The 8,290-nt window shown below is 37.1% G+C and overlaps 1 pseudogene; it reads left to right on the forward strand.

The window, feature by feature from the left end:
- The first annotated feature begins 6,868 nt into the window (after positions 1-6,868).
- LOC102239694 lies at positions 6,869-7,240 on the forward strand (annotated as a pseudogene).
- The last annotated feature ends 1,050 nt before the right edge of the window (positions 7,241-8,290 follow it).

Genomic DNA, 8,290 nt, shown 5'->3' on the forward strand with positions numbered 1-8,290 from the left:
AATTAATTGGAGGGGCAAATGAGAAATATCATACATAGTTCACTTTCTCCAACTACACAGTAGAATCTGTCCCAAGGTGATTTAAATCAGTGAAATTTCTATACATGTTAAAGAAATAAATTATTATTTTCTTCCTGTCATTGATAGAGATAATATGCAAAGGCAGATATTCCCTAGGGAAGAAGAATGAGGTGGAGGTGGACAGAGATATTGGAAATGTTATTTCAAATAATCCCTCAATTCATAGGAGAAATTCTTATCAATGGGCCCAAATAAAGAACTTGGGAAGAGGACTATCTCTACATATCATATGCACAGGTATTAACAGAAAAATTAATAATTTCACCAAAACAAAAATGTCCAGGCACATTTATCACATTCATAATAGCTAAACTCATTTTTTTAAATTTTAGAGAATACTATAGTTAATGTTGAAAATATATTTGCTTCCTTCCTGGCATGAGGATTCTGAGCCTGACCTTACAACATCCTTGATGGATTTGTGAATTGAAGCCCTAAATGAAAAGATGAGTCTGCTCAGTTCTTTTTAAAGGTCACCATGGTGAAGGTCATAGTAAACTTTAATTTGTAAATCCAAAGAAATCAGAAACACCCATGTAATATAAACCAATTTTTTTTAATTTTTTTTATCTAATGTTAATCAATAAAGTTCACAGTTTAAAATATACACATATTTAAAAATCACAGAACATCTGTGTGTATGTTTTGCATAATTTAATAAACTTGTTGCCCCCAAATTTAATTTTTCCAGATGTTTCTGTAGTAAAAATATGTAACTTTTAAAAGATAAAATCTATAACAGAAAGTTAAAAACCTTGATTCTAATCTAGCAAAACCGAAAAACAAAAATAGAAAACGTAGTTTCCATTTTGAGCCCTGGTCCAATACAATAATGTTTTAAAGCATTTCCTTTATATTTGGGGTGAGGAGAAGAGACCATTTCAGAATGGAGATGTGTTGGCATCTTGTGTAAACTAAAGAACATGTGTTTGACTCTTGTATGACCCTGACTAAATATGGCTCCCTTCTCAGCAGAGCCCAGCTGGCCCCTATGGACCCGATTGCCTGTATGAGCATGAACAGTGGTGCTACATAGCTCTCTGCATGGATATAGTAGCGTTAATGTCTCTGAGTCCCAGTTTCAGTATCTGAAGTGGTGAAGTGGTGCCAAGCCCAAAAGTCTTTAGCAAAACAATGCTCACGAAAATGACTAGAATGCATTTATCTTAATGAATGTATATATACAATATATATTTATATATTATAATTAACATCAACTTTCTATATGTAAATAGAAACACAGATTGTATGCCCATAAAAAATGGAAACTTATAACACACACTGAGAACTAAAAGTGCATTATGGAAACTACATTTTTATAAAGGGAAGATTAGACATGCTGGCAAGTGGAACATAAAAGGCCAGTGTATTTTTTATCTTACACAGGCAATTTTAGGAATACACAGAAGGGATTTACAGAATTTGATGTATTAATAACATGTATTTTATTTCTGGTTCAAAACTGGGCTTATTCATTTAGGATGGGCAGAAATATGCAAGAAAGAAAGAAAGGAAAGGAAAGCCAAGATTTAAGACAAGATTCTGAAATGAAAATATGCACACAGACTGGAAACAATCTGGTCAGAGGGTAACAAAGTAACAGGTTTTTTTCTCCACACACTCCCCACCCCCAGAGAGGCACTGAAGCCCGGTAAGCAAACAAAAGGGACATATTGTAGAGGTGATGCCTACAGCTGGGGAGACAAAAGCCTGCCCCAGCCAAAGCCAACCTTTTACAACAGCCTCGCTTGGAAAAGTTGTTTTTCTCTTTATAGAAAAAGTGGCATGTTTGAATAAGTGACATATTCTTTAACGTTTCTGATTTTAAACATTAACACGTATACCTCAAAATAACAACCAACTTTCCCTTTTTTAAAAATAGAAACCCAGTTTCTCATAAATATCTGTTTGCGCTTTCATCTACATATGTGCTGCTATCTTTCCATAAACTCCATCACAGCGTCATTTCGTCTGTATTGGTAAGTGTAGAAAGGCTCTCAGATGGCTTAGAAGAAATAGAGCAAAATGAGTTTGGATTTTTTTCCAGTGGATTGTCACAATCTGCACATGTTATTTCCCTTATCGTTATATCTAGGCAACATTCAGATTCCCTTTCCTCCTTTATCCATCTCCTATTAAACATAAACAGGGGGAAATTAAGCGGATATAATCACCCCTCAATCTTTTATAAACTTTGTACAATAGTTAAGAGACTGTAATGTTTGAATAGCTGTTACTGGTTCGAATTTGGCAATTTGAACATTGAAGCCATTTATCTTCTGCTGTGCCCAGGAAAATCTTAATCAGAGATCCAAGAACAGATAGGCAGGGGAGAAATTTTCTGGCTAGGCAGTGTTTTCACATCCCTGAAGCTGATCTCTGTCATGATGATCTTTCAAAAGAACCTATATTTTAACCCAGCTGCCAATAGACAGCAAAAATAGGTATTAAAGCAGCTTGCTTGGAGAAATGTGTTGAGTCATTTTTAAAAAAAATATGATTTTGCTGATTTATTAATATATATATATATAGAGAGAGAGAGAAAGATCTATTGGCTGCCTCCCATAAGGACCCTGACCAGGGATGGAATTCACAACCTGGGTATGTGCCCTGGTTGACTGGGGATTGAACCAGCCACTTTTTGGTGCATAGGAGGACCACAAACCATCTGATCCAGGATGAGTTTCATTTTTTAAGAAAATTATATTTGACACAATAGTTGTCTTAAAATATGATTACTTGCTATTAAAAACCAATTGTGACAAATGTGAATGTCAAAATCATAATCTATAATTTCTTTCAAGTAGACCCAAGATTGTCTCCAAATTTCCAGGCTCTTTGGACTTTCTTTTATTGAATACTAGAGGCCTGATGCACAAAATTCGTGCAAGAGTAGGCCTTCTTTCCTCCAGCTGCCAACACTGGCTTCCCTCTGGCACCCGGGACCGGGGCTTCCCTAGCAGCCCAGCTTTGTCTGGAAGGTTGTCCGGAAGGACATCCAGTCTAATTAGCATATTATGCTTTTATTATTATAGATTTATCTAATAAGAGGATGATACCTTGGATTTAAGTATTTTTTGCCTAACCTCTGACAATGTTATTAGAAGTATTTGAAATAATCAGATTTTAAAAATGTTTCTAGCCCTGACCGGTTTGGCTCAGTGGATAGAGCGTCGGCCTGCAGACTGAAGAGTCCCAGGTTCGATTCCGGTCAAGGGCATGTACCTTGGTTGTGGCCACATTCCCAGCAGGGAATGTGCAGGAGGCAGCTGAATCGATGTTTCTCTCTCATCGATATTTCTAACTCTCTATCCCTCTCCCTTCCTCTCTGTAAAAACCAATAAAATATATTTTTTAAAAAATGTTTCTAATTCTCCTAGATTCAATTGATTTCACCCTATTTTGTGTGCCTCTTAACCCTTTGCTCACATTTTCCTGATAAACACTTTACAAAATGAATGTCAATTACCCATTTATACTGTTTTTTTCTCTTACTAGCACTCCCTGTGGAGCGGAGTTCTTGTCTCCTTCCCCTCCGTACCTAAGTTTATAACATGGTGTTGAAACATTTGTATAATTCCATAAATTATCTATTATATGATAATCTAAAGTCCACAGTCACAACTCTGATGTGCAGAATTCTTTTCACTATACTGAATTTAATTCCATTATAGACCTTCATTTTGTTGAGAAGTGGGTAAATAACACCAGCATTTCAGCTTCAATATATCCTAGTCATTTCCAGATTCATATGGCTTCCTTGGGGGAAATACTCAGCTTTTCAGGATTTCTCCTTCATCTTTTGTCAGATGACATCTGAGTTTAGGAGATGCTTTCACAATGGCTAGGCATTGGGAGAAATAGGGGAGAGAAACAGGGCGGATAGTCTAGAATGCTCCATGAAGTCATCCAGGATTCACATCCCAGGTTTGGGGTTTTTTCCTTTCTTTTTTGTTTTTTATATTTTGTCTTCATAGGGTCAACACTAATTCACCAGTACTCCATCCATGCTCCAAATGGTAAGAAAGGAGAGTGAGAGGATTCTAAAGGGCATTCAATTTCCTATTTAAAAATATGACCTAAAAGTTGTGTACATTATTCTCCTTATATCCAATTTAATTGACCTTCGTTTCATGGACCATACTAATGTGAGAGGTAAAACATATATATTGATAACTACAGTATATGGAAGGAAGAGATAATTTTCATAAAATGGGTGAAAATAATGCCTAAAAATAGTTGAGCAGAGAGAATTAATTTATCTTGAGGAATTAAATAAAGCATTTTAGAATATGTCACCCATAAAATGAATTAAATATGTTACAATCCAATGCTTTATTTAATTAATATTTCTTGAATCTTATCCATGTAAGTAATGGGAGATTGCCTAATATGAAACAAAAACAATTATAGTGTCTTCCTTAATGAGAGATACTAATTATTAATTTTGCTGTAATTTTATTACTTGACCAAAATGGAATATTAAGGTGAAACTTGGGAGTTTTTTGAGATAGTTTTTAAAGATTTCAGAGTTTCCATGGGTTATAAGTCACATTTAATATCAGGAATTAGGGTAGTAACAAAAAGGATCTTTTAGTCAAATTTATATTTTTACCAGTAAAGGGAAAACTTATGTAGACACTTCCTAGAAGACCTAACTTTTTACTTCCTTGACCAGAACTGCAAGAACCTTTAGGAGAATAAGTATATGGAAAAGGAGGTATTTCTATAAGGAACCTTAATCAATAATGGCTAGACTGACCCCTCAGGTGGAGCACATTGGCACTCAAATGAAATCAAGGTTTGCATAATAAGTGAATAGAGGAAGAATGGTTTTATGGGTAAGCAAATAATGGATTCTATGTAGCCATCTAAACTGTGGTCTTTACAGTTTTAATTCTTGTGCAATTTCAAGGTTATTCCTATTTCCACCGCCTCCTCAAGCAACTCAATTCACAAATGATTCCATCTCTCTCCTTAATCAACAATATTCTCTTCATACTGTCTCTTCATTTTCAGATTATAAACATAATATTGTGTCTCCCAAAATAAAAATCAATAAATCTCTCCTCATCCCAATGACTGATTCTAGCTACTTGGCAATTTCTTTCTTTTCTTCCATGGCCAAGTATTTCTAGAGTGTAATTCTTACTCATTGTCTCTGCTTTACTCCTCTTTTACTTTCTAACTCAAACCAATCTGACCTTTGCTCCCACAACAACTATTGCTAAAGTCAACAGTGCTCAATAGCCTTCATATTTCAAATTCAGAAAACAATGTTCTGTACTTCTGAAGCCTGAGCTCTGTTTGGCATTTGACTCTGTTTACTGCTACCTCTTGCTGGGTGATAGCTTTCTTTGGATCCTGAGAAAATACTCCTCACTGAGTTTTCTCATACCTCATTCATTTTAGTGATTTATGTCTTCTACTTGTAAACCTACTCTGTTGATGTAAGGATACTAATATGATAAAAATTCTACCCAGCCGTAACGGGTTTGGCTCAGTGGATAGAGTGTCGGCCTGCGGACTGAAAGGTCCCAGGTTCGATTCCGGTCAAGGGCATGTACCTTGGTTGTGGGCACATCCCCAGTGGGGAGTGTGCAGGAGGCAGCTGATTGATGTTTCTCTCTCATTGATGTTTCTAACTCTCTATCCCTCTCCCTTCCTCTCTGTAAAAAATCAATAAAATATATTTTTTTAAAAATTCTTCCCATTAAGGAACATATAGACATTCAAAGAAATGCCTTATATCATCACTATCCCAGATATAAAAAGCCTGTGATTGTGATGCCCTCACACCGTAATGACCAATCACCAGGAGGCTGCGTGCGCAACAGGTGTGAGTGGGTGGGTGGGGCTGCATGCTGGGCGGGGACTTGACACTGTGTCCCCTCTGGCGCCGCTGGGGACTTGACCAGGAGGTGCATTGGGGGAGTCCTGTGGCGCCGGCCGTGGGGCGGGACTTGAGGGAGTCCCGCGCAGTGCCAGCAGGATCCTGGGTCTCGTACGATTTCATGCACTGGGTCACTAGTGTTATGAATAAAACAAGATTGACTTTATTAAACCACTACATTACTCCATCAATGGTTGTAAATTTTAAGTGAACATAGGAATCACCTGGAAATAAATTGACAGAAATATGAAAGACCAAGCTGATACAGAGATACCTTATTTCATCACAAAGAGGAAGGGTGGTGAATGTCTAGCATGGGCCATATAAGGCCTATGAAATCATTTGGTCTGGTCCTGCCAAGGCATTAGGAGTGAGTGAATTAAATGTTTGACCAAGTATAGCTGGCTAATTTGTAAGTTGACAATTTTGTATGACCTGCAAATGATGTTATAAATATACAAATGGCCCTTGGCAGAAATAAGGTTCCCCACCCCTGACATAGAGAAATGCTGAAAAAATATATATAATTTAGAAAGTTGTTAAATATGAATCAAGCATAAAAATAAAAGAAAGGTACCAGTGACAACAACAAAAGCCCTCAAAAACAGACTAATAACTTCAAAGCGACTCAATCATAAAAGGAAGGTACCAGCGACAACAACAACAAAAACCCCTCAAAAACAGACTAATAACTTCAAAGCGACTCAATTGTGGCTCAAGGGTATTTCATTCATTCTTGAGGACTAAAATCTAACACCACTGTATAGAAAGATGTGGAAAGCTTAAAGAAGGTCACCTGGGCAAGGCTCAGGTCCTTGAAGTACTGCCCTTAAATAAGACAGACCACAAAAATGTGTGCTCTTTCTCTGCAAGGAGGCCAGCTTCTCCAGGGAGATGCAGATCTTTGTGAAGACCCTGAATTGGCAGGACCATCACCCGGGAGGTGGAACCATTGAGAATGTCACAATAAAATCCAAGACAAGGAGGGCATCCTGCCTGACCAGCAGCATCTGATCTGTGTGGGCAAACAGATGAAGGATGGCTGCACTCTCTCAGATTACAGCATTCAAAGAATCCACCCTGCCCCTTGTGCTTCGTCTGAGGGGTGGCATCATTGAGCCCCCCTTCTGCCAGCTCACTCAGAAGTACAACCACGACAAGATGATCTGCCACAAGTGTTCCTCCCGCCTGCATCCCCTTGCTGTCAACTGCTACAAGAAGTTCAGCCACACCAACAACCTGTGCCCCAAGAAAAAAGTTAAATAAGGCCCCTCCATCACCTCCTTGGGCCCACAGGGTGACCTCCCTACATGAGCCCCATAGACCTGGGGCTTCAAAAAAAGTTTCTTTCATTGATATGAGCTGTACAAAAACAAATTCTCTATAGTCTTGGAAAAGTGCTAAAACCAAACAAACAAACAACAAAACTCGTTACAAACCTACGATAAAAGAAAAGAAAAGAAAGACCACCATAAGAAATAGACTTTCTAAATCTATTCCATGCTCAAGTATGGAGTCTAAATATATACTATATACATGACAATAGAGACACATTCTAGTAATTTAACTTAAAACTGTGTGAGGATATAGAGAACCCAAGATCCCTGAGAGAAGCTAATATTTTCCCATCAGAATTTATACTTAACTTTGACAGAACCTCTGCCAAGCTCACAAGAAAAAAGTTACAAATCTCAAAAGAAATAACCCCTCTTATAGTCAACATTTTAAATGTGATAGAAGAAATTTATCCCTTCGGCTCTTCATTCATTTAATAATCACTTGTCCACTATAAGCCAGGAATTCTTCAAGATGCTATACATATACAAAAGTTAATAGATATTGAAAGAATGAAGACATAAAGAAGAAAAATAAACTACAAACTAGGGCAAAAGTGTATTTATTGCTGTGTGTATGGGAAATAATAAAATAATTAATAAATAACAATACAAGAATAAACTGTTTCACACACAATTGTAAACCTACTTTTGCCCTACACTATATAGTAAAAAATAGTTAAAGCCATAAAATAGCAAAGTGAACTGTTTACTCCCTGAAATTAAAAGCTTAGTGAACATGTATTCACTTCAGAAATATACATACTAAAATTGCAACAATATAGAAATGATTAACCTAGTTTCTCTTGACAAGTGGCACTCAATTTGTGAATATGTATATATTTAAAAGCCTAAGCAACCAAATGACCGTATAACTGAATAACCGAATGACCGGTCGCTATGATGTGCACTGACTACCAGGGATAGACACTCAACACACAGGATCAGGCTCCTTCCTGTCTGGATCGAGCCTGCGGGTATT

The sequence above is a fragment of the Myotis brandtii genome, unplaced genomic scaffold (assembly GCF_000412655.1).
Source record: "Myotis brandtii unplaced genomic scaffold, ASM41265v1 scaffold237, whole genome shotgun sequence".
NCBI lineage: Eukaryota > Metazoa > Chordata > Mammalia > Chiroptera > Vespertilionidae > Myotis > Myotis brandtii.